This window comes from Symphalangus syndactylus, chromosome 17, assembly GCF_028878055.3.
Source record: "Symphalangus syndactylus isolate Jambi chromosome 17, NHGRI_mSymSyn1-v2.1_pri, whole genome shotgun sequence".
In the NCBI taxonomy this organism is placed as follows: domain Eukaryota; kingdom Metazoa; phylum Chordata; class Mammalia; order Primates; family Hylobatidae; genus Symphalangus; species Symphalangus syndactylus.
In genome coordinates this window covers 79,497,362-79,524,382 of record NC_072439.2, presented here as the reverse complement: position 1 = coordinate 79,524,382, position 27,021 = coordinate 79,497,362, and the positions used below count along the sequence as shown (strand labels likewise).

The 27,021-nt window shown below is 40.4% G+C and overlaps 1 long non-coding RNA gene across 1 annotated transcript in view; it reads right to left on the bottom strand.

Moving 5' to 3' along the window:
- LOC134733092 (uncharacterized) overlaps nucleotides 1-27,021 on the bottom strand; it is a 199,553-nt gene that overhangs the window by 146,970 nt on the left and 25,562 nt on the right. Inside the window, exon 2 of the long non-coding RNA XR_010116655.1 lies at nucleotides 16,548-16,629. This is a non-coding gene — a long non-coding RNA (uncharacterized lncRNA). The remainder of the gene's footprint in view (nucleotides 1-16,547; nucleotides 16,630-27,021) is intronic.

The following is a 27,021-nucleotide window of genomic DNA, read 5'->3' as shown; positions in this document are numbered from 1 at the left end:
CTGGGCACCTTCAGAAGCCAGGCCTGGTCCTAGACTTTTAATGCACATTACCTCCTTTCAAAACCCTCACAACGGCCCTGGGAGGAATTATCCCATTCTGCAGCTGAGAAAACAGGTTCAAAGTGGTTAAGCAGGTAAGTAGCAGAGCTGACGAATTTCGGCTTAAGACCGGGCCTCTTCCTCGGCACACCTCTCTGATGAGGTGAGGTTAGGGTTGTTCTATTGCAAAAAAATAACACAGCAGCTGAAAAGTTCAGGGATGAAGGGGGGCAGTCAGCAGAAAGAGAAAGGACACAAGAAACCTGCCCTTCCTCCCTGCTGCTTCGTCTCCTTGGTCACAAACAAGCTCTCTTTCTCCTCCTACCTCTCCCCCAGTCATGAGGGAGGTCAGAACAGAGGGGAGAAGTAAAGGAGGTCTGTCAAGACCCTGCCCCGGCCCCCACTAAGAGCCACTATTCAAGTCTGGCCAAATGAACTGTGACTTGCCCCAGGGTCACAGATTTCCAGGGGGCCTCCTTGGCATTCATCTCTAAAAACCTTGCAGTTGGGCCTCTCAGGCTTCCAGGGACATGTGGAATGGATTATGTTTCTAATCATAACACTATCCAAGCTGTCTTCAAATAAGGAACTTGTGAGAGAAACTACCCAAATTAGGAAACCAACGTAGGCACCGCAGGAGTGGCCTTCAACCTCTCCCACACGCTGCCAACATTCTTCTCCTCTTGCCTGATACTGTCATTTAAGCATCCTGCTAACTGACAGAATTTTTGACAAGGCAATCTCTGTTTTTGGAGAACTTGTACCAGGTTTATTTATAATTGTCCTATTTCCAAGCATCAGATTTGTTATTTTCGCTGCCGCTTTTATTATTGGGAAACACTCTCCCCTCACCCAAAGACTCTGGTCCTCTTGAATTTTATGTGCTAGAAAAATCACCAGGCTCCTGGGTCTCAGAATCTCTTCCTGAATGATTAGCAGAGTCACCATCAGCTCTGCGGGGTTCATGGTGGGTCTTTATGCATGCTCACTCTTCACTATCGCCTCTGGCTGCAGCTCCAAATCTTTGAATTGGGATGTGAATGGCCTGAATGATCCTCATCCCAGCGTCATCTCATGCACATTCCGTCCTCAACTAGAGACCTGCCTCTCAGATCCTGCTAGGTGCCTCAAACCCCAAGCTTCACCCTAGTTCCTAATTCATCTCCCACAGCTAAGGTATCTCTTAAACGAAATAAAGACATTTAAATCAACAATAGTAAACAGCCTGGGCTGGGCACAGTGGCACATGTCTGTAATCCCAGCACTTTGAGAGGCTGGGGTGAATTGCTTGAGCTCAGGAGTTCCAGACCAGCCCAGGCAACATGGCAAACCCTGTCTCAAAAAAAAATACAAAAATTAGCCAGGCGTATTGGTGAGCATCTGTAGTCCCAGCTACTTCAGAGGTCGAGGTGAGAGGATCGCTGGAGCCTGGGAGGTCAAGGCTGCAGTGAGCCGAGATCGTTCCACTGCACTCCAGCCTAGGCAACAGACAAAATTAGAACCATAATTATGATAAACACCTGCCCCCTACAGGGCAGGTACTATCATTTTAATTTTCCAGTTAAGGAAACTGAGGCACAGAGCAATTAGATAGTTTGCTAAAGATCCCACAGCTAGTAAAATAGTCAGATTTTGAACTGTAATAATCATCACTGGGACACAGATTCTCTCTCTCTCTCATTCCTTGTTTCACTCCCTTTTTAAAAAGCCTTTTGCTTGTAAATAATTTCAAACTTACAAAAATTGGCAAGAATAAGAACAGTACAAAGAACACTGACATACTATTTACTCAGATTTATCTGATATTTGCTTTATCATTTGCACTCTCCATCTCATCTCTATCTACATAAATAAAATTTTATATTATACAACACATATTATATAATATAATAAATAGATATTAAAATACATAAGATATTATATATGATATGTTTTTCTAAGCCATATGGAAGTTGAATACATCAAGCCCCTTTACCCTTAAATAATTCAATGTGTATTTCCTGAGAGAGATTCTCTTACATAATCACAGCAGAGTTATCTAATTCAGGAAACTTAACATTAACATAAAATTTTAATCTAATCTATGTCCATAGTCTAATTTTTCCAATTGGCCTAAAAATGTCTTTTATATCATATTTATTTCCTCTAGTACAGGATTCAGTGCAGAATCAGGCATTCCACTGGTCATCTTTCTTTAGTCTCCTTTAATCTGGGACATTTCTGCAGCCTTCTTTCTTTCTTTTTTTTTTCTTTTTTTAATGTCATTGACATTTTAAAGAATACAGGGGAGGTTGAGGCGGGCGGATCACGAGGTCAGGAGATAGAGACCATCCTGACTGACACGGTGAAATCCCGTCTCCACTAAAAAAAAAATACAAAAAACTAGCCAGGCATAGTGGTGGGTGCCTGTAGTCCCGGCTACTCAGGAGGCTGAGGCAGGAGAATGGCGTGAACCCAGGAGGCAGAGCTTGCAGTGAGCTGAGATCGAGCCACTGCACTCCAGCCTGGGCAACAAAGCAAGACTCCATCTCAAAAAAAAAAAAAAAAAAAAAGAATACCGTTCCTTCCTCCTTTTTCTAATAGAAAATATCTAATTTTCAGTTTTTTGAAGTTTCCTCATAATTACATTTATGCTATACATCCAGCCAGAATACCCCACAAGTAATATTGTGTTCTTCTCGTAGTATTATATCCTGGAAGTACAAAATATTTATCTGCGTGGGGCACGATAGCTCACACCTGTAATCCCAGCACTTTGGGAAGCCAAGGTGAGTGGATCACGTGAGGTCAGGAGTTAGAGGGCACCCTGGCCAACGTGGTGAAACTCCATCTCTACTAAAAATATAAAAATTAGTTGGGTGTGGTGGTACATGCCTGTAATCCCAGCTACTTGAGAGGCTGAGGCAGGAGAATCACTTGAACCCAGGAGGCAGAGATTGCAAGTGAGCTGAGATTGTGCCACTGCACTCCAGCCTGGGTGACAGAGCGATACTCCATCTCAAATTAAAAAATTCTTTAAAGTTTATTTGCTTCTTTATTTTGTTTACCTAATCAAGGCATTGTCTGATTTCTACACTGCATAGATATAATTATTCCCTTGAAACTAATAGGCAATCTGTTGGTAGTCAGTTTAAAAACATAAAAATATCCTGCTCCTCATCAAAATTCTTCCTTAGATTTAATATCCATTGGTAATTTGGCCCTGGACCAATCTTGACTATGATAGCTATAAAATAATAATTTTCTAACTCCAGCAGTTTCTCCACATTTACTAGTCAGCACCTGGCATTCTACAACAAGCAAGAGTCCTCCTTTTACTCCATTTATTCGCTTATTTATTTATCTAATTGTTAAATAAATTAGTACAGATTCATGGATTCCTGTTTTCTTCAGTGCTTTATGGTCATACTGTCCTTATGTATTTTGGCATTTAAATTGTTTCAGTTTTGGGCCACAGGGGCCACTTCCTGCCAGCTCTTATCCTGTGACATGCCCTCAGCATTTTTCTTTAACACTTCCTTTCTCATCGACATAACAAGATGTTTCATTAGCTTCTAGAACTTTCCCTGTCCCAGGCCTACATTTAGTCACTTCTCTGAGGAGAGGAGCCCTTGTTCTTTCAGTAGAGAATGGTATTAGAGGCCAAAATCTGAGTACTAGGTGTGCTCGTTGCTACTAGACTTTTTTTTTTTCTAGTTCTTTTCAGCAGCTAGTTAGGAAATATATGCATGTATATATGTATATACACAAATATACATATACACTTACAATATGCATATGCACATATGTATACACACATACACACATTTACATGAGCACACCTGCATGCATATACACATACATTTATTTTAGAAATGAGTTCACACCAATGCTTCCAATTTAGAGCATACTCTCTCAACCACTATGTAATCATTTTGTATGTGCTTCCACAATGGCTGCATTAAAGATGAAAGATAGAATCCAAAGTGACTCAGAGAATTTCCTCTGTTCTATTTATGATCACTATACCTCCTGCTGAAAATTTCTCCCCCCTTTTTGGGAAGCAACACTGTGTGTCCTTGAAGATTCAATTTTGTCTTTGTTCATGTCTGAGCTCCTTCTCCTTACAAGACTGTGATGGGAGTTGAGAGGACAGAGCCTGAATTTCTCCTAGAATTTAGAGTTTGTGACGACCAACTATTTTAAATATTCTTAGGTAATCTACATCAATTACCCCAAGTCCGAAGACAGCAGGTAGTCTGTCCACCAAAGGCATAAGCTGGTACTGGGAGGTTAATGAAAACCAAAGCCATGTTGGCAAAGTCTCTTTCAGGTTAGAATGCAAGAATGGTGGTAGCAAAGGAAGATGGAGTCCCCCATATCTTTAGGTGCTGGAATGCGGGGGAAGATGCAGTCCCCAGAGATGGACACAAGGTGGCTCAGTGAACCTGTTCCCTGGTGCTCCACATCTCCCCAGAAGGAAAAAAATAACTATGTTCAGCAGCGAGCAGTCATTGGACATTATGGCAGCTGCCCAGCCAATCCTTGCAAGCTCAGCAAGACAGCCTACAGTGAATGCAATCAACCGGCCTAAAGGGTGATGACCCTAGTCCCATGGACCATAGCTAGGTGCAGCATAAGCCTTCAGGGGAGTCACATTAACTGGTACACATTGGTTTGAGCTTTTCTTTATGGCAGTTGTGTTGAGGCAGGAGTATGTTATGACTTTGGAACAAGAAACCTGATCTCTAGTCCTAGCTTTGCTGATAAATATGTGGTCTTGTATCACAGTATCATATATATGATATGACCTCTCTGAGCATCAGATTCTTTATTTATAAAGTGAAAAGAGTGCAAGATTGTTACATGAATTTGATATAATAAATGTAAAGCTCATGCATGTAGTTAAGACTTAGATAAATGTAGACTTCGTTAAGAACAATGTAAAAGGTCATAATATGTAATATATGCTAAATCCTTAGATATGTCCCTAAGTAAAATAGGCTAGGCTGCTTTATAGAAGGCCTTAGAGTCTGATATCAGGAGAGAACTGAACTGGACCAAATACACAACCATTCTTTTTAGGTGATTTCTTGGTGTGGATTGGCTAACAGCTAACAAGACTGTTTCCTATGTCCATCGGCCAGAATTTTATAGCAATGTAATCCTTTGAATTCCTGTTTTTTGAGATTGAAGTTTTAGCTGCTTTTGTAACTGAAAACATACCCACTCTTGGTCCACTGTTATGCTAAGAACACCTGAAACACTGTATTTTCTTTGGAACTTAAGTTGCCAGATATGGTGCGGTCAAGGGCTGAAACTAAATACAAGCAGCCACTTGCCGAAATATGCTCTGAGTGGGTCTGCTGCCATCGCAAGCAGCGTTTCTCCCTCAAAGAGTTGGCATTCCTCCAGTTTTCCCTGCCCGTGATCACACATCCACAAACCACCCAGCATGGCTAGTTCCTCCTACCATTTCATGATTGCTGACAGGTAGAATGTGGCTTTTGTTCTTTTCCTACTCAGGAACTCAAATACCAGAGCTGCTGACAGATGTTGTTGTGGCAGATTCATTTTGGAACACCACATTTCCTAGCAATGTGTCACAGGAGGAGAATGTCTCAAGCCTACAGCCTCAAAACCCCTCTGCTCTGGAAGTACCATTGCCCCAACCCAGATACCTTCTCAGGTGACATAGGGCTCACCTTGCTGTAAGGAGATGGGAATGGAAGAAACTATGAATGGTAGAGAGCAAGTCCCACCTAAAAGCATTTTAAACATTATAGTGGCCAAAACAAGTGAGTCAACGTATTTGTGACTCCTACCTGATGCTTGCCCTTTGCAGAGCTTGACATAAGGAAGACATGTTAGGGAAGTCAAAGATAAATCCTACTCTTGGCTCTGCTATCAACAGGCTCTGAGACCTATAGCAGTCACTCGACATCTCTAGGCCCAGTTTCTTCTTCAGTTAAGATGAGGACGGGAAGCCTCAGGTGGACATGCAGGTCCTCTACCATCTTGTGAGTCTCAGATTCCAGACTGGTGCCAACCTACCTTTCCAGTCTAAGCTCCTGTGTGCTGGCTGAGAGAGATTTAGGGAGACCTGAAGCTAATACAATTTATGGTGCCCTCTGTATGAAAAATCATAAAAAGTAAGTCAATAGTGAACATTTATTCAGAATGAGAAAAGAAAAATGCAAAAATATCAACTTTAAAAAGCCAACAAATACCAGAAATATCACAAAACCCAGAAAAAAATAACAGATTTGTATGAATTGGTATCAATAACAGAAGATTTGTATTGATGTTCTAACAAGTCTCCCTAAATGCTTGTATTCTACATTTTTGGCTGCATAGTCTGTTTCTTTTTATGGCAAAATTCTGTAATTTCCTTTCCTACAGAGAAAGTAGAAAGATCATTCCATTTTTCCTGTAACATGGTTCATCAAAATTTGTTAATTATTAATGATAATTGAGAGAATTTCTTTCAGCTTCACAACTTACTATTGACAATATCATGTACATGTTTAGTATTACCAAATTGGGGAAGCTCCTCTACCAAGTGTCTTTCATATATGAGCTGTAAGATTGCAGGCATTCATGTTTCCTTAAGCAGAGACTAATCTGAAATACTCTTGAAATTGATGATACTCATTAATTAGGGCCTTGGAAGGGCATCTACTTTTACTACCTCACACTAGGTACCCCACAGCCCCACCTTCACGCACACTGGAAGAAACTATGAATGGTAGAGAGCAAGTCCCACCTAAAAGCATTTTAAACATTGCAGTGGCCAAAACAAGTGAGTCAACGTATTTGTGACTCCTACCCAATGTTTGCCCTTCTACAACTCTGTGGCTTTGCAGATGCTGATCCCTCACTGAATTGCCTTTCCTTTCTCCTCCCCCATACCCTTTCTCCAGGGTCCAAGCAGATTCAGTCACCACTCCTCTGCACTGTCCCTGCCTGGTACTCATAAGACTAGTAGAGAACCCTTCCCCTAGTGTTGTAATTCTGTTTGTCTACCTTCCCCACTAGACTTAGATTCCCTTAATTAAGGGAATGCAATGATTCTCTCCATCTGTCTAGCACCAGGAATAGGACAGAAAAAGATGCTTGATAACTGTATCACAAATAGAAATTCCTCAACAACACAGATGCAAGAAGTGCCACAATTCTTTACCTTTCTATAAGAAACCTTACTCTCCTCTAAGTTCTCAATTGTCAATTGATGGTTTTTTAAAAACACACAGCATTAGTGACTTATTGGGGCATCTTTTTCCTCCCTTGGACTCAGGCAGTTCATGAAAATGGGCGCTCACCCTAAGGCCACTAGTCAGCATTAGTTATCCTGGACACCATTTCTCCTTCTGCCACTCTAGGAGGGTGATGGAGTTGTAGTCCTCTCCTCTCACCTCTAGCCTGGCCCTCAGGGATCCCTTTCCCTGATTTCAAAATGGCAGCACTGGGGACAACCACTTAAATCACCTAGGTGGCTATCTTCCTTCCAAAGTGCAATCATCTTTAGGAGGTGCAAATGTGAGCAGGAAGCAGGTCTGTACCAACTGCAGGACATTTCAGGCTCAGTTCCTTCAAGGCCCTAGATATCTTCCCCAAAGGGCCAAGTAAAGAAGTCATCAAACTTGTGTATCCTCACCAGCCTCAGAGAAAAAAAGGAAAGGAAGGAAGGAAGGAAGGAAAGGATGGAGCGGGGAGGGAGGAAGGAGGGAAAGAGGGAGGGAAGGAAGGTGGGAAGAAAAGAAGGAAGGAAGGAGGGAAGGAAGGAAGGAAGGAAGGAAGGAAGGAAGGAAGGAAGGAAGAAGGGAGGGAGGGAGGGAGGGAGGGAAGGAAGGAAGGAAGGAAGGAAGGAAGGAAGGAAGGAAGGAAGGAAGGAGAGGAATGGAGGGATAAAGACAGAGTGGGGAAGAGCAAGAGGGGAGAGGAAGAGAGGGGAAGATAAGACTGTCTTGGGGAAAGAAGTGCAGAAATTCATAACACTGAAGTCTGGTTGCCCTCCCTCTATGGATGAAAGATGTGATTACTTCTTCATCCATTTTCTAATGAGTCTGCTCAAGCAAGAAAGTACTAATACTAATAACAATATAAGGCACAGGTTAATTTCTCCATTAACTTATTAATGCATTGACCTGCCACAAATGTTTATTGAAGAATCAATCACTGAATGAGTTTTCATAGTTCATGAGTCTGTTTTTGTTTTAATGACATAAATATCATTTTAGGAAAAATAAAACAATGTCCTTCTCTTCACACGTACATAATTGCACAGATAAGAATAATGATTCAAAGCCATTTTTTTCCTGCACTGGAAAAACAGAGCAGACTTGTTCATTTCTGCTACAACGATGAAGTTTCCTCCCCTGCTTCAGAAAACAACTTTAAGTATACTGTGTATTTTATAGAAAGTGGTTAAGGCTGATGAACTTGCATTCGACTCCTACTGGCTAACCTCAAACGATCTTATACAAGGAAAAACAAAATAAAACAAAACTATTTTCTTCTTAATCAGACAGAGCCCCTTTAAGAGAGGCTGAATTACAATGCCTAATGCTCCTCATCAAAAGACACTAACAGATTTCCAGAGCAAAGGGCACCCCTGATCTAATGTATTCTTCCAAGTGAGGTTGATGTTTGTAGTGTAAGGAAGAAATGGAAATTTCACTCCCTCACATCATCTGGTCATTAACTTATGTAGCAGAACAAAATAGCCCACCAAGCTCTTTTCTAGTTAGCAGGACTTATTTAAATTCCTTTCCTCCCCCATCCTCCTTTTTATAACCCACAGCAAATTACCAGTATTGATAAACCATTAGAGAAAAAAAGAGACAATTTTATTGACAGCTAAATGCAGTAATGCCTGGGTTGTGTTGGTTTTCAGCAATTGAGCTTTCTGTATTCATTAGAACTCTACAAGCAGCTTGTGTTAAATTTTTTATATATGCGGTGCACACTGAAATCTTTATCTATATTAAATGAGACACCAATTTGCACCCCTGTTGCACCCTAATAGGCTGATTCATTGTGGTTTCCCAAGGCCTATTAATGAAAGAGCTTGGAGATTTTCGTGGCCTAAATCAATTTCATTTTTGGATGCAGCAGAACTTGTCAAGGTCCATGTCTCTCATTTCCTCTTTTGTCAGTGGGGATGGATAGTGTGAGCTCTTGTGTTGTTTGCAGCTGCCAGGCACTTGACAGATTGGCGAGTAAGCTGGGGACTACTTGGACATCTGCACAAACTCAGTAAGTAGAAAGACAAAGAAATGCCTCGAGATTCCCAAACTATCTTCAAGGGGGAGAAATGCCTACACAAAACTGTTCATACAACAAAAAACAAAAACAAACCCCACAAAGCTGAGGATAAACACAAACCTAGACCAGCAATCCTCCCTCTCTACCGTTATTAGCAAGTGCTTGACTCACTTCCTTGGATGGTTTTGAATTATCTTACTTCCCTATTTGAACTTCAGCTTTGCGGGAAGGGGGGAATTTAGTTCTGTTCACTGATGTGTCCTAAGCACCTAGAATACAATCTGAGCTCAATAAATACTATCAATGGATAGACTTTCACACAACAAGGAAACAAGAAAATTTTCATTGAATGATTACTTTTTTTAACCAATGTTTGTTACCATGAAGATCACAGGGTCTTTAAGAATCTGATGAAAACTATGATCTCTCTCTCTCTCTCTCCAGAAAAAAATGTTTGGCTATTCATGAACATTACATTTTTCATGCAATTTCAGACCTCCCTAAAATCCCAAGGTTTGACCTCGGGGTCAGATACCCTGTGGTCCACACAATGCCAAGACACTAGATTGTTTCATTGCTATAGTTGGGTGTAGGGGAGAAAATGATTCGCAGAGTGTGGGAGAGAAGAAACTGATCCAATTGGATAGGATGATCTTCACATACTGTTCTTAGAAATATCCTAACTCAGTGTCAAGCAAACCATCCAAGGATTAATTTGATATACTAATCACTGTTCACAGCCCAGAAAATATTAAAAAGATAATGAGCAAATTTGTTAAAAGCCACATAAAATTTTCTTCCTTTCTCTTCCAAATTCGTTAGTTGATTTGTTCCCTAGGGCGACTGAGTTAAACAGTTCTTCTTTGGTATTGCTTCCTCTTTGTGGAAGGAGTTCAGAATATTCAGGAGCAGAACTTCTTATTCTGAAGCAGACATCTCAGAATTAAATTATCCCATAATCTTGCTACCTCAAAGTTTGGCATGTAAATCCCAAAGGCTTCTGAATGTTCACCTGAATGTGAGGAGTCACAGAAGGAATAGGCAGCTGCCCTGCCTGTGAGATGAAGATAATGCTGCTGGATTTAACAAATCATGGCTATTTGCATTGCTTTTATTTTTAAGGCATTTCTGAGCAAATCCATCAATTGATCAGATCTATTCTATAACATATACTAAGTTTATTTTTGTTATGTAGTTTGAGTCCTCAGAAGTCTGAAAGACCACTTGTTATCCCAATCTGCACTCTTAGATGATCATCGTTATGTTTCATCACATATCAGGAAAATATGATCTAGAGTCAAAATTTTCCATCAGGGTTATGAAACAGTCTATTATGAAATCCTAATTGTTTGGCAGAATTCTGACAAGAAATACACAGACCCAAAATTTAGGAGAAAATTTCACTGAAAAAATTAATACATCCTTTAGTAGGCCCTGAATGTTACTTTTATAATAAGAGGAAGCTTTTCATATTCAGGCAAATACTGTTGTAAATTTGAGCTATGCCCCTAATTGGCTAGGTAATTTCAGGCTAGATGCCTAATTATTTTGGTCTTTGATTTCCTTACCTTTAAAACAAGGATAATGATAGTTATTTTTAAAGTCATTGGAAGAATTAAGTAGAATTATGTCTATAATACACCGGGAGGGACCCAGGAGCACAAAATGTCCATTTGAGAAACAGACATTGCCTTCCTGAAACCACCAAGGGAACCAAGAAGGAGCTGAATAGAAGAAGCAAAAGAGGACCCACAGGCTGGTCAGGGGACTGACAAGACATTGATGGACTGTCAAGTATTCAAAACTAAATCAACTGCTACCAAAAAATACTGAGATTTCTCTTTTAAGACTGTCTTTTTGGAGAGCTAGGAGGAGATGAAAACATGGCTTCTAGTAAGAGATGAGGGTGGCAGCAGGAAATTTATGACAGAAGAGGCAAGACAGTTAAAGGAAACTCAAATATTAAAAATAAAATCAAGATTCCACTTTTTGGCAATAGTAAAGTTTGGATAAATCATTTAAAATGAAAGACAAATACTACTGAGGCCAACAAAGTCATCAATATGCATTCTCAGAAGGACAAACACAGCAGCAAGCACTTGAAGTGAATAAAAATACATCCAATTCACAAGAAACACCATGGGCCCAAAGCCAGAAACTATTCTTGGTCAATTTTTTTTTCATATGACATTAAATTTAGCCAACTGGAATTCTTTCTTAAAAACAACATTCTATTTGTCTTTTCAAATGAAGCATTTGAATTTAATGGGAAATGTGCACTTAATCATAGGAATGGAACTCTCTGTCTTTGCCTTAGTTATTCTTAGAGGAGCAAGACTGCATTATGGCAAATATTTCTCAGGTATGAATAACTGGGGCAGGCATGGGTTAAAGAGCAGAAATGTTTCTGCTTCCAACAAGGAATGCCCAGTGGTGAATCTTCTCTGAAAGGAGGCCACTAATCTTGTCTATGAGGATGAAACAGATCAAGAGAAAAGGCATTGTTGTAGAATAAATGACTGGTATAATTAACACTATGGTTAAGGAAGAACTAAGTTGTCAAAGGATAAAAGAGTCAGCAGCAAGTTTAAGCAATGAAACAATGTGCCATGGGCAGTTTCTCAAATTCCTGCTTACTTTAGGAAACTATGATGGGCTAATCAAAGAGCACCCTGATCCTATAATAGTCAGGGAGAATAAAGGGAATAGTGAAGGACAAAAGAACCCAAATAACTCATTTCTAGGACAACAGCTAACTCTGTTGCTAAGAGCATCAGCAGGTTAATTAAGAAGTCTGTTACTGATGAGGCCGACACATTTTCATTTCCAGAAGATACTGCTCATTAATACATCAGCATAACTAATAGTTGCTGAATAGTAGCATGCTTTTCTGGAAGGGAGGATGTGAGGGATGTCTCCTTAGCTCAGAGAAAGACAAGTCTCCCTTTGTGCACCCTACCCACGATATTCTTATACTAGCAAAAAATATTAATAGCTCTGTCACTACTTGTATCTGTTGTCCACCTATGAAGTCACCGGATGGAAAACTCAGATTCTCACGTTTCATTGGTATTAACCTATTCTATGCTTTTTATTTTAGGGAGCTAAAAAGAAAGCTATTGACTGTAAAATATTCATAAGCTGTGCTATAATGTGCTTTGTCCCTGCCAAAACTCATGAAACTTAATTGCCATTGTAATTATGTTGGGAGGTGGAGCCTTTAAGAGGTAGGACAGGATAAGAGGCATTTCAGTCAAAGGGGATCTTCCCTTGTGTGTGTCTTGGTACTGTTCTCAGGTAGTGAGTGAGTTCTCACCTTCACAATACTGGATTAGTTCTCACAGGAATCAATTAACTCTTTCAGGAATAGGTTGGCTTCTTCACATGTGTTTGCTTTCCCTTTGACTTTCTACCCTGTTATGGTGCAGCAGAAAACCCCTCACCAGAAGCCGGCACCATGCCTTTGAACTTCCCAGCCTGAAGACCCATAAGCCAAATAAACTTCTTTTCTTTATAAATTATCCAGCCTCAGATATTTTGTTATAATAAAACAAAATGGACTAAGACAAAAAATTGATACTGAGGAGTGGGGTGTTGTCATAAAGATACCTGAAAATGGGGAATTAAGTAATGGGCAGAGGTTGGAAGAGTTTGGAGGAGTAAGCTAGGAAAAGTCTATGTTGCCGTGAATGGAATATTAAGGGGGCTCTGGTGAGGGCTCAGAAGAATACAAAAAGTTGCAGGAGAGTTTGAAACTTCTTAGACATTGGTTAAGTGGCTAGGACCAAAATGTTGATAGAAATATGGACAATAAAGGCCATTCTGATAATGTCTCTGATGGAAATAAAGAACAAGGTATTGGGAACTAGAGAAAAGGCCATCCTTGTTACACTTTACTTGTTAAAGCAAAGAATCTGACTGCATTTTGCACATGTTCTAGGGTTTTGTGGAAGGCCAAACTTAAGAGTAATGTAATAGCATATCTGGCAGAAGAAATTTCTAAGAAGCATAGTGCTCAGGCTGCTGCATGGTTATTTCTTACTGCTTACAGTGAGCTGCTAATAAAAAGGAAAGCAGAGGAAAAAGATATGGAAGATTTATGGTCTGTCCATGTGGTAGAGAATAAAAGAACATTTTCAGAAGAAGAATCCAAGGGTGCAGCTGGAGCCAGTAGTTGCTAAAGAGATTAGCAATGATACAAAAAAAAAAAAAGTTGCCAATCCTCAAGACAATAGGAAAAAGACCCTATAGGTATTTTTGAAATCTTTGAGGCCATCTCTCCCATCACAGACCCAGAGACCTTGGAGGAGAGAATGGTTTTGGGAGGAAACCCAGGGCACCACTGTTCTGTGGTGCCTCAGGCTGCTGTCCCCTGCAATCTAGCTGCTCGAGTTGGAGAAGCCATGGCTCAAACAGCCCTAGGTATGGCTCAGGCTACCACTCTGGAGGGTGCAAGTGTAAGCCTTGGTGGTATCCATGTCCACATGATGTTAATTCTGCAGGTCCAAGGAATGCAAGAGCTATGGAGATGTGGCTTTCTCCATTGAGATTTCAAAGGATATATGAAAAAGCCTGTGGGCCCAGGAAAAGCCTTGTCACAGGGGTAGAGCCACTGCACAGAGCCTCTACTCAGGGACTGCCAACAAGAAATGAGGGGTTGAAAATGCCACAAAGAGTCCCCAATGGGGCAATGGCTAGTGAAACCACAGGGCTAAGCTGCTGCTGGGACACCAGAATTTTAGAGCCACCAGCAGCACGCAACCTAAGCCAGAGAAAGCTGCAGGCAGTCAACTCCAACCTATGAGAACAGTCATGTGGGCTGCATCCAGTAAAGCAATGGGGCTGGATCCTTCATGAATAGGTTAATGACACCCTGTGAGGGTCAGTGAGTTCTCACTCTTGTGGGGATAGGTGTATTCCCAGGAAAATAGGTTGTTAAGAAGCATCTGGCTTCCTCAGTTTCTCACTCTTTCTCCTGCTCTTCACATGTGATCTCATTGCATGCACCCACTCACCTTCTACTTTCTGTCATGAGTTGAAGCAGCATGTGGCCCTCACCAGATGCAGCTGCCTAATCTTGAACTTTCCAGCCACCAGAATCATGAGTCAAATAAACCCCTTTTCTTTATATATTACCCAGCTTCAGATATTCTGTTATAACAACACTAAAAGGACTAAGACAAACTAAGTTATATCATGGTGAATGCTTTTGGTTGCAAGAAATGGAAGCTCCAACTTATACAATAAGAAATTTATTCTTGTTTCTGCCAAATATAAGACACCAATTATAACACACATCATTATTTTATGAAGTACTACAGAAAACATGTCAATTAAACTGACACAATGCTCTCTAACAACTTAAAATTTTATTTTATACCTATTGCAAGAGAATTGAAAAATGTATTTAGATGTATATTTTATATATTACATATATATTATAAATACATATATATACACAACCATAAATCAAAATATGTTGCTTCATGGTTTTAAAATGTCTTCACTTTCAGAGTCTGACTCTTCAAACTCACTTTTAAAATTCAGAGCCATAAATATTCATGCTTTTTCCTCCCAATATCATCCTCTGTAATATCAAAAGTATTGGTGATGCAACATTTCTTAAAAGATTGACCTACTATTGCCACTTGGATTTCTTTCTAAGCACTGACGATTATTATGCGAATTTTGATGCTGATACTTTCTTTATCTTTTCAGAAGATGTCATTGGAAAGTTTTCAGACAGAAAGCAGTATTCTTACCCTAATAATCTTCAGTGGTTTGTCGACTGAACTGTCAAAGGGCTGCAGTTGTCAGTCATATCACAGAGAATAGCAATCAAGTTGACACATGCATAGGCAATGACACCTACGTAAGGATGGCCTCTGGCCAACAGTAATGGTAAGATATTACCATGGCAAAATACGTTCTGATTTCAAAGATGTTGAACCAACAAAAGAAAGTGTAACTTAGAATCAACAAAATTACATTTTCTTACTTAACAAGAAATCTGAAGATATCCTGTTCCTGGGCAGGTTAATCTAGTGGCTCAATGTCACCTTTTTGCTCAACCATCCTCTGCTAGGTTTCCTGTGCTCATCTCACTGCTTTCATGGACCCAGAAGGCATCAGAGTTTCAGGTGTCATAAGGAAACATGATACCCAGAGGAATAGGAGAGAGTATGGTGCTCCCAAGTGTCTCTTTTTATTGGCAAGCAAAACAATCCCTTTGGAGAATATTCTAGTCACATAAGAAGAAGAAAAAGAATGTATACCGTTGTTCAGCTCTATTCCATCACTTTTGCAGAAATTGTCAATTAAAATGTTAACAAATCTTCAGGTTTGTCAAAAAATAGAAGAAAGTTAGATTGTCCTGTGGCATACTCTGACTTTAAAACATGCCGACAATCTGTCAGTTTCCATGCTGTTCCATGTTGCCCACATACAGCTTCAAAATTAAAAGAGCTTCAGTCCCAAGGTATTCAACAGTAGCCTAGGACTGGAGGAATCCTGATAGCAACATCTCCAGCAATTTTGCAAATAGAGCCTACATCTAGTTCTATGCGTCTGAAGGACTGTGCAATACCAGCGGAGACATAGCTGGCCTCCAAGCAGGGGAAACAAGATCTATGCTAATGGACACTTGTCTTTAAAATGGGCAGACTGCTCAGAGATGGAATACTTTATGAAAGTCCCTTGAGGTTTCACTTGGAATTCCTTAAATTACAAAATCATCTGGGGACATCAAACTTGGCAAGGAGTCTTTGAAGGTACCCCCAGAGCAACTAGGAGTCATTCTAGCAGACGGCTCAGGCCCCACCCTCAGTGCCTGCCTTACTTCAGCTCAATAACCACTCTCCTGTCCACCCCCTTCAACTCCATGGCATCCCTGCCAGTCTCTCCGTAAACAATGCCCCTCCCCTGCCCTTGGTACTATCTCCCATCCTCATCAACTGTCACTTTCAGGCTCCAACCCCCTTTCATTTGGGCCTTTACTTGCTTCTCATTTGTGTGTGCCAACAGTTGTAAATTTTGCCTCCTGTTTACTTTAGCCATTCCATCATTGCAATTATTCCTATAGTAACTTATGTAGAAATCTGTCCATTTTCCCCAAATCTTAATCTGGCTTCATTGTAGCTGCATAATCTCCACCACATCCAGAAAAAAACTTGACATGTTCCACAACTAAAAATGAGCAGGTATTGGTTTATGGCCTAAACAGGCAAGGTTTTCATAAATGTGAGTAGCAAAAAGACAAATACCTTCTTTCAAGCATGATTTCCTTCCTTCCTTCTTCTCCATTCCTCATTGCCTCCACTTCCTTCTTTTCTTCGTCTCCGTCTTCTTAATGATTATCATATTTTAAATAATGAAAGTACACAAAAAAATTAGGTTTAGACTTAAGAAATAAGAAAAAAAGAATGAAAACCCAAATTACCATGTTTCCACCACCACAAAAATATTACTATGAATATTTTAGTGTACACTCTCGCAGGTTTTTTTTCTACTTCCACTTTGACTGATTGATATTTTATATTTTGGTGGTTTTATTTTTGTATGGTTGAAATTATCAGGTAGCTTTCCTACATAAAATTAAGTAGTTTTCTTAGATACATATCTATGAAAATTTAGTTGTAAAAATTATACCATTAATAATTATATACAGCATTCAATTAAAGCAAGAATATATATTCTGCCCTTCTAGACTGTAATGAAAGACAGGAACATTTTAGTCACTTGTTTATACTCTCACTGTTCTTTTTCGGTAGTCACTCTATAAAAATTTGCTGAATGAGTGAATATTCCAAAAGATAAAAATTCAGATACAATTAAGTAAGTGCCATTCTCACTAATGTTGAACACTCTTCAGTGTTGCTTAACCTAATTTAGATCTCTTACCTGCTCAGGTTTGAGTAGGAGACTCCACTTTATCCTAAATATATATTGTTTCTTCCTTAAATTAGAATATCATCTAGGGACATTTACACAGCACCAGGATTTTAACCCCTTCACAAGTGTCAAAGCTAGAACCTGTCACATAGTAGGTACTGAAAACATGTTTGTCTTTGCAGCAGTCATTGTGACTGTTACTCCTTTAGGCAAGAATATCTTGTTGTGTTTTTTTTGTGTTTTGTTTTGTTTTGTTTTGTTTTGTTTTGTTTTGAGATGGAGTCTTGCTCTTTCGCCCAGGCCAGAGTGCAGTGGTGCGATCTTGGCTCACTGCAAGCTCCGCCTCCCAGGTTCACGCCATTCTCCTGCCTCAGCCTCCCGAGTAGCTGGGACTACAGGCGCCTGCCACCGCGCCCGGCTAATTTTTTGTATTTTTAATAGAGACGGGGTTTCACCGTGTTAGCCAGGATGGTCTCAATCTCCTGACCTCGTGATCCACCCGCCTCGGCCTCCCAAAGTGCTGGGATTACAGGCGTGAGCCACCGCGCCCAGCCCAAATATCTTGTTTTTTAAGCGTCTTTAGGAATCTGTGCTCTTGTTACTTAATTACCCAGGCTCTCTCCCTGACTCCCAGTGTGAAAAGGAAGGATGATTGAATCCATGTTTCCATTGGATTGAATCCATGTTTCCACTGAATGAAAAGATATCTAAAACTTGCAGTATTTTCTATTAATAGAATAAACTCCCAAAGCAGAGGGGCAAAAAAATTATCTTCTCAAAGAAAACGCACAGGCATACACACAGGCACACACACATAAACACACACACACACACACACACACCACACAATCCTTACAAGAGGTATTTCCATATCCTGAGTGTTTACATTTCATTTCTCTTGTTAAAATAGACACTAAAAATAAGTTTGTCAAACAATGCTTAGCATTGCAAAACCAAGTGCCCTACAACTTACTTTTTAAAAATCCATCTAAATGGAAATTAATGAGATCTCAAAGAGAAATTAAAATCAATTTTAGCTAAGCATTCTTGTTCGGATTTTCTTGAGAGTTCTTAGTTTCAGAATTAGATACCCTTATAGATTTTTCACAAAGTTGTCTACATTTACATATAGCTAAATTTTCTCACATAGACCATGTCGATCAGCAATGAAGAGGTCAGGGAACTGGGCTGGTAATGGCACCCTGTTCTCCTCTCTGTGGACTGTTTGCTATTCTATTTAGCTATTGTGTATTCCCCCCATTAAATATGCTAGCAGACAAAAACGACTTCGCTGTATCTGACAAAGCAGTAACATGCATTTATTTGATCTGCTAATCCCAAAGCTAAAGTGTGAATGTAGTGGGTTTTTAATCAAATCCTCAATATGCCGCGCAGCCGGCCCAGCACATGCAATTCTTTGAGTCATACAGGCCTGCCTTGGTTTGCAGCTACTGCCTCAATTTCACAGAACCATAGAATTTTAGAGCTGGAAGAGACCTTAGATTATTTGTGACTTGACCTCCTAGCAACTTTAAAACCATTGCTTGAAAACATGGTACTCGGTTAACTTTTCTATTGCTAAATCCTTACGCTCGTTACAACAAACGAAACCTCTATTCTAGATGCTTTTATGGGGAAGCTTGTTAAAGGGTTGTTTGGAAAGTTTGGGCGAATTTTTGAGCCTTTTACAAACACTGACCAAGAAATTGTTTTCTGCAAGTGAGGAAGCTCTGAGGAGAGGAAGAAGGAAAGGAAACCAATCTTTGTTGAGTACCTAATAGGTTCCAGGTGACTGACTTACAGCATCTCTTTTGATACAAGCCTTCAGAGATAGCTATTGTCTCCATGTGAAGAAAGTGACTTGCTCAACATCTCAGTCAGTGAGCAACAAAGCTGAGATTTAAACTCAGGTCTACCAGGCTGCATATAAGGCTAATAGTGTTCCTTTTATTATACTACACTGTTTCCCTTGTTTTATTGAACTATCTAAATAGAAAACACCATGGGCCTCCACATGGCTGTATAGGCTTGGTCGACACTCCACTTGAGGTGAATCTTCAAAGCAACTTGTTCAAATATCTAAAGAAAAGGGGCTCATATTTTCTTGTATTTGGCTACTTGATAACTATACAGATGCTCCTTGACTTACCATGAGGTTACATCCTAACCCATTATTAAGTTGAAAATATCATAAGGTGAAAATGCATTTAATACAACCAACCTGCCAAAAATCACAGCTTAGCCTGGCCTATCTTAAACATTCTCAGAACACTTACATTAGCCTACAGTTGGGCAAAAGCATGTAATACAAGGTCTATTTTATAATAAAGTGTTGCAGATCTCATGCAATTTATTGAATATTATACTTAAAGTGGAAAACCGATTGGATGTATAGGTATTCAAAGTACAGTTTCTATTCTATTTCTAATGCATATTGCTTTTGCACCATTATAAAGTTGAAAAATCCTTAACTCAAATTATCATAAGTCAGGGACCATCTGCAGTTGAATGTGCTTTGTATGGTAGTTCCTTTGCATCAGAAAACAATGTTTACCCATTTAGAAGCTGTCTAATGTTGTTCTAGACCCTACCTGAAAATTCTAGGAGTACAAGAAACAAGGCCAACCAAAGGTAGATGCTGAGTTTACACAGAGGTTTCTGATAATGAGATCTTCTCACAGAAAGGCAAGTTGATGGCTAGAGAGCTTTCTGGCAACACAGAAATGGGTTTTTTACTGAGGTTCAAGATGGCTCTGAAATCAGTACCATCAACACAGTCTGGCCATTCCTCCACTCCAATTTATACTTAGACAAAAAAAGAGAGTGACATCTTTCCCCTTACCCCAACCTGCTAGAAAGAAAAAGAAAAGAAAAAAAAGACAAAGTAAATGGGATCTCTCCTTTCTGGACCCAGAATCCAGAAACAAGCAATAAATATCTTCACATTCTCTTATAGTACTCTGCAAAACTGACGATTACTTGCAATTTTATTTGGACCAGATTCTACCTCATTTCTTTTTGACCCATTTCTACCTCAAATTGGCACAACCACAATTACGAGGTTCAGTACAGAAAGCTGCCTGGGAAGTAAAGTGAAGTCAGCCTAGATATTGAAAATACCTAGCCAGTCTCCAAATTTATATTGACAATCTAAAAGTTGGTAGTAAGGTTGAATCATTGCGTATGAATTCTGTTCCAGTAGTCATTGTCAAATAGACACTTAATCACCGTATTTCTTCAAGCTTACCGCTCTGCTAAGATAAAGTCATACCAGAACTAAGATAAAATTCTTACCAGCAAGGGCTCTGCAATACTCACAATAGGTTGTGCTGTATCAATGAAAAATGATGGTTGCTACCAAGAAAGGGGCTTCTTGTTATTTATCTTTTTTTTTTTTTTTTTTGAGACGGAGTGTCGCTCTGTCACCCAGGCTGGAGTGCAGTGGCTGGATCTCGGCTCACTGCAAGCTCCGCCTCCGGGGTTCACGCCATTCTCCTGCCTCAGCCTCCCGAGTAGCTGGGACTACAGGCGCCCACCACGACGCCCGGCTAATTTTTTGTATTTTTAGTGGAGACGGGGTTTCACCGTGTTAGCCAGGATGGTCTTGATCTCCTGACCTCGTGATCCGCCTGCCTCCGCCTCCCAAAGTGCTGGGATTACAGGCATGAATCACCGCGCCCGGCCTTATTTATCTTTTTATCTTTTCATTCTTTGACACCTCCCTTTTCTGTTCTATTTAAGTCCCTGGCTCACCCTAGGCTGCCTCCTCCCTGGCTTAGCACCACCTGACTCTGGACCACTCCAAACCCTCATCTTTGCCCACATGCCCACTTTAGTTCTGCCTACCCCTGGAAAGACGAACATCTTCCCTTTTCACCCAGTGAGAGGGTACAGTGGACAGAGCAATCTCTACTTCTGGGATCCAGTGCTCACTATCTGTGAAAGGGTGACTCTTTTACTGAGATAGGTAACTCATTTTACTAAGGATTACTGACTTTTCTTCAATCCTTTTAACTTCTTTCTCAATACATCCAACTAAAGTCAGATCACATGATTTAAAAACCTGGGATGTGTAGCTGGTAAGCAGTAATTTATTTTTCCTCACCCTTTGGAAGTGTTTCTTATTGATGGTTTTCACTCAGTGACCCAAATAATAAGTGTTCCTCTTATGCGACGGATGCAACAAGCTGAGGAGATTCTGTGCTCACACAGTAGCAGGCATGGTCTTAATCAGAAAATATTCAGCTTATGTTTTCAGTTAGCTACAGAAGACGAAGTCGAGAAATTCAAGAAATATGTTGAATGCCAGATAAGAAAAACCATTAATTAGGGGGAGAGAGAGAATTTCTTTTTAAACATTCTTGCTAAATCATTTTGACTCTGAAATAAAAGCAGACCACTAGAATATGGAAATATTGAAATTTGTGGTTTTATTAGGGTATATTTAGATTTTTCAAACAGTAGGCTATTTTTTCAAAGTTCTTGACTCAGCAAAATAGGAATGCACTTGGCCAACCACTTTTTCCTTCTCCAATTTAGACCCATTTGTGTTACAAATGGAAATTTAATCTGTACATTTATGATTCATTTGTGCTTAACTTGTCAAAATGTTAAGAGCTGTTTGAAATAAAAGAAGTCTTTGGATTCTGATGCTTATGTAAGTTTTTTCTCCTCAGACTCAGAAAGCTGTGCTTCTGCAGAGAATCAACAATCTGATACCATATAGGCATATACATCATATATGAGAAATTGCAGAGCTCAAGTAGATCACAGATCTTTTGCTGTTACTTTGAATTTCAATCTACAGGTGTACATATACAAGCCTTCAATTTAATTTTTTAATTAAATTAAAAATTAATAAATTTAATTTTTTTAAGCAAATCATGTAAATAGTGATTTTTCTTACATGAAGTTCCTAGCTTATTATTTTCCCTGAAGGATCACTGTGCAATATTGTTCAAGTTGTGTACTGCACAAATCTGGGAACCATCATTCTGAAAAACAGCACAATCATTCATAGTGTGTCTATTTTCATGCATTCTTAACTCTTGTTTTCTTCAACTCAAATTCAGGCGAGAGCATTATCTAAGAATATCACCAAACTGCAATATCTGATTGACTAGACCAAAATTTTTACCTTGATTTGCCAAATTTGCAAGAACTCACAGGGGCTTCACACATATTATTCTACCTTGCTTAGCGCCTGGTAAATTTATATTCAGGCTTTGGGTGTAATTCAGTTAATTACTAGATTTTTCTTTGGAGAAGTTCCTTTAGCTCTTAGAATCTTTATGTCTTCGGAAGAAAAATCTGGATAACTTTATCTACCTCAGAGAATGTCAGTTGTGTGGAGTTAGCCAATATGCCAAGATAGGGTTACCTTAAGTGATCGGTTTGAATGGCTCACAGAGTAAGGGATATGGTTTGGATCTATGTTCCTACCCAAATCTCATGTTAAACTGTAATCCCCAATATTGGAGGTGGGGCCTAGTGGGAGGTGATTGGATCAGGGGGTGGATTTTCCCTTTGGTACTATGTTGCAATAGTGAGTGAGTTCTCACGAGATCTGGTTGTTTGAAAGCATGTAGCACCTCCCCGCTCCCCATGACCAGAAAGGGGTCCCAATCCAGACCCCAAGAGAGGGTTCTTGGATCTCACCCAAGAAAGAATTTGGGACAAGTCCATAGAGTAAAGTGAAAGCTAGTTTACTAACAAAGTAAAAGTATAAAACAATGGCTACGCCATAGGCAGAGCTGTGGCTTGAGCTTCTGGCCTAAGGATGCTTATAGCTATCTCTTGATTATATGCTAAACAAGGGGTGGATTATTCACAAGTTTTCTGGGAAAGGGATGGGCCATTCCCGGAGATGATGGTTCCTCCCTGTTTTAGACCATATAGGGTAACTTCCAGATGTTGCCACGGCATCTGTAAACTGTTGTGGTGCTGGTGGGAGTGTTATCAAGCTAATGCATTATAATTAGCGTATAATGAGCAGTAAGGACGACCAGAGGTCACTCTCATCACCATCTTGGTTTTGGTGGGTTTTGGCTGCTTCCTTACTGCAACCCGTTTTATCAGCAAGGTCTTTATGACCTGTATCTTGTGCCAACCTTCTATCTCATCCTGTGACTAAGAATGCCTAACCTCCCAGGAATGCAGCTCAATAAGTCTCAGCCTTATTTTACCCACTCCCTATTAAAGATGAAGTTTCTCTGGTTCAAACACCTCTGACATCTCACCTTTCATGCTCCTGCTTCAGCTATGTAAGATATGCCTGTTTCTCCTTCTCCTTCTGCCATGACTGTAAGTTTCCTGAAGCCTTCCCAGAAGCAGAAGCCACTATGTTTTCTGTACAGCCTGCAAAACTATAAGCCAATTAAACCTCTTTTCTTTATAAATTACCCAGTCTCAGGTATTTCTTTATAGCAGTGTGAGAACGGGCTAATAAAGATTTTGGTTCCAAGGAGTGGAGCATTGTTATAAAGGTACCTGAAAATGTAGAAGCAGTTTTATAATTGGATAATGGGAAGAGGTTGGAACAGTTTGGAGGGCTGAGAAAACAGAAAGATGAGGGAAAGTTTGGAACTTCCAAGAGACTTCTTAAATTGCTGTGACCAAAATGCTGACAGTGATATGGACAATGAAGTCCAGGCTGAGAAGTTCTCAGATGGAAATGAGAAACTTATTGGGAGCTGGAACAAAGGTTACTTTTGTTATGTTTTAGCAAAGAATTTGGAGGCATTGTGACTCTACCCCAAGGATCTGTGAAACTCTGAACTTGAGAGAGATGATTTGGGATATCTGGCAGAAGAAATTTCTAAGCAGCACAGCATTCAGATGTCACCTGGCTACTTCTAACAACCTGTGCTCATACACATGAGCAAAGAAATTACCTGAAATTGGAACTTATATTAAAAAAAAAAAAAAAAAGCATAGCATACAAGTTTGGAAATTTTGCAGCCTGGCCATGTGTTAGAAAAGTTTGGTACTACGTTGCAACAGTAGTAGCCCATTTTCAGGGGAGAAATTCAAGCAGGCTGCAGAAATTTGTACAACTAAAGGGAAGGCAAATGCTAAAAGCCAAGACAATGGGGGAAAAGCCTTGAAGCCATTTTAGAGATCTTCATGGCAGCTCCTCCCATCACAGGCCCAGAGGCCTAAGATGACAGAATGGTTTCCTGGACAGGCTGAGGGCCCCACTGCCCTTTGCAGCCTCAGAACACAGCTCCCTGCATCCCGGTTGCTCCAACTCCGGCCATGGCTAAAAGTGGCCAACGTACAGCTTGGGCCCCTGCTTCAGAGGATGCAAGTCATAAGCCTAGGTGGCTTCCATGTGGTATTAAGCCTGTGGGTGCACAAAGTGCAAGAGTTGAGGCTTGGGAGCCTCCACCTAGATTTCAGAGGATGTATGGAAATGCTGAAATGTCTAGGCAGAAGCCTGCTGCAAGGGTGAAGCCCTCATGGAAAACCTTTACTAGGGCAGTGCAGAGGAGAAATGTGGGGTTGGGTCCCCCACACAAAGTCCCCACTGGGGCACTTCTTAATGGAGCTATGAGAAAACAGCTACCATTCTCCAGACCCCAGAATGACAGATCCACCAACAGCTTGCACCTTGCACCTGGAGAAGCCACAGGCACTCAATATTAGCCCTTGAGAGCAGCCTCAGGGGCTGAACCCTGCAAAGCCAAAGGCATAGAGCTGCAGAAGGCTCTGGGAGCATATCCCTCACACCAGTGTGCCCTGGATGTAGGGTGTGGAAATCAAAGGAGATTATTTTGGTGCTTTTAGATTTAATGATTGCCCTGCTGGGTTTGGACTTGAGTGGGCCTGCAGCCCCTTTCTTTTGGCCGATTTCTCCCTTTTAGAATGGGAGTATTTACCCAATGCTTGTACCCCAATTGTATCTTGGGAGTAACTAACTTGTTTTTAATTTTACAGGCTCATAGGCAGAAGGGACTTGTCTCACATAAAACTTTGAACTGTGGACTTTTGAGTAAGTGATGAAATGAGCTAAGGCTTTGGGGAACTTTGGGGGAATACATTATTGGGAAAACATGATTGTATTTTGAAATGTGAGAAGGACATGAGATTTGGGAGGGGCTGGGGCAGAATGATACGGTTTGGATCTGTGACCCTGCCCAAATCTCATGTTGAATTGTAATCCTCCTTATTGTTGAAGGTGGGGCCTGGTGGGAGGTGATTGGATCATGGGGGCGTATTTTCCTCTTGGTACTATGTTGCAACAGTGAGGGAGTTCTCATGAGATCTAGTTGTTTAAAAGTGTATAGCATCTCCCCTACCCTCTTGCTCCTGCTCTGGCCATGTAAGATGTGCTTGCTTCTCCTTCACCTTCTACCATGATTATAAATTTCCTGAGGCCTCCCGAAAAGCAGAAGCCTCTACGCTTCCTGTACAGACTATAGAACTATAAGCCAATTAAATCTCTATCCTTTATAAATTATCCAGTCTCAGATATTTCTTTATAGCAGTGCAAGAATAGACTAATACAGTAAGTCACAGAGAATGAGGAATGGTCTGTGCTTGGAACTGTCACATAGAAGGAGGGAGATGGCCAACTGGTGTAGCAAAACTGGGCTGACTAATGGTGGAATAGAGACTGGTGTTAGGTCAGGGTAAAGTGATCGAGGACAGGACCAGATACCAGTGAGTAAAATAGGAGCTGTGAATGCTGAGGGGCTGCAGGACTTTCCTTCCACACGAGACCTAGCTTGCCTTGCTGAACTGGTGGCAGACTTGTTAAAAAGGCTGAATAAGGGAAGACAATTATAAGAGTTAAAGAATATGATGCTTTTAATGTTCCCTGCATAGTGCTTGAACTTAACAAGAGATCAACAGATGTTAATTCCCTTTAGCCATTTGTAGGGCATAGATTCATTTCACTAGGGGTAGTGAGATGGGGGGGACCATTATGGAGGACCTAATTCATGAACACAATGGGCATATGCTGGGTATTTCGGTCTTCCCTACATTGTTTCATGTGGGAATCTGCCTTGCCTCACTTAGTCTGGAGGACTCTAGAGGACCTCAGAATCATGTGATCCTGCATTGACAACCACAGTAGAAGAAACATAATCTAAGCTGACCAGCATATCCTTTCTCACTGGATACAGATTGGTCTAATAGTGGGCATGACCCAAACAGGGCCACTCAGAGTACTTTTTCAGCAACTAATTGGATGCTGAGAGAGAAAGTATCTCTACTTCTGAGAGAGGCCCCACCTGTTAGGGTCCAAAATAAGTTTGAAAGCAAAGTCTGTAGATTTAGAGAAAGACAGATATCACTGGATCTTATTGTGCCTGAAGCCCTAGACTTTTCAGTTATATAAACAATTCATTCTCTTCTTTTGCTTAAATTAATTTAAATTAGGTATCTCTCCCTTATAACCAATAGATCTGACAACTCTGTAGGGATTATCCTTGGATATTAAACTTTGCCATAGCATATATAAGAAAATATATCATTTCTCCCTTTTCTAAATAGATTTTAATCTAAACTATTTTTAAAAATTCAATTATGCATTTCTATGCTGTACCATTGAACCGGTTATTGGGATTTTTCAAGAGGTACCTTGGGAACACTCCATATGTTCACCGTATGATAATCCTTCTGTCCTGTGGGAAGATGAGGACACTAGCGAGAATACTCCTAGCCAGTGAGAATACCACCAGGCTGGTGTGGGCACAGACCCTGTCTGTTCCCAGAGTCCCAGGTGTCCTGGCAATTGAGGGAGCATGCAGAGTTGAGATTCAATCTTACCGCAGGGCAAGAAAGGCTCCAAGTAAGGGTCCAAATGACTTGTCTTTAAAAAGAAGAGCATAGAGGCCT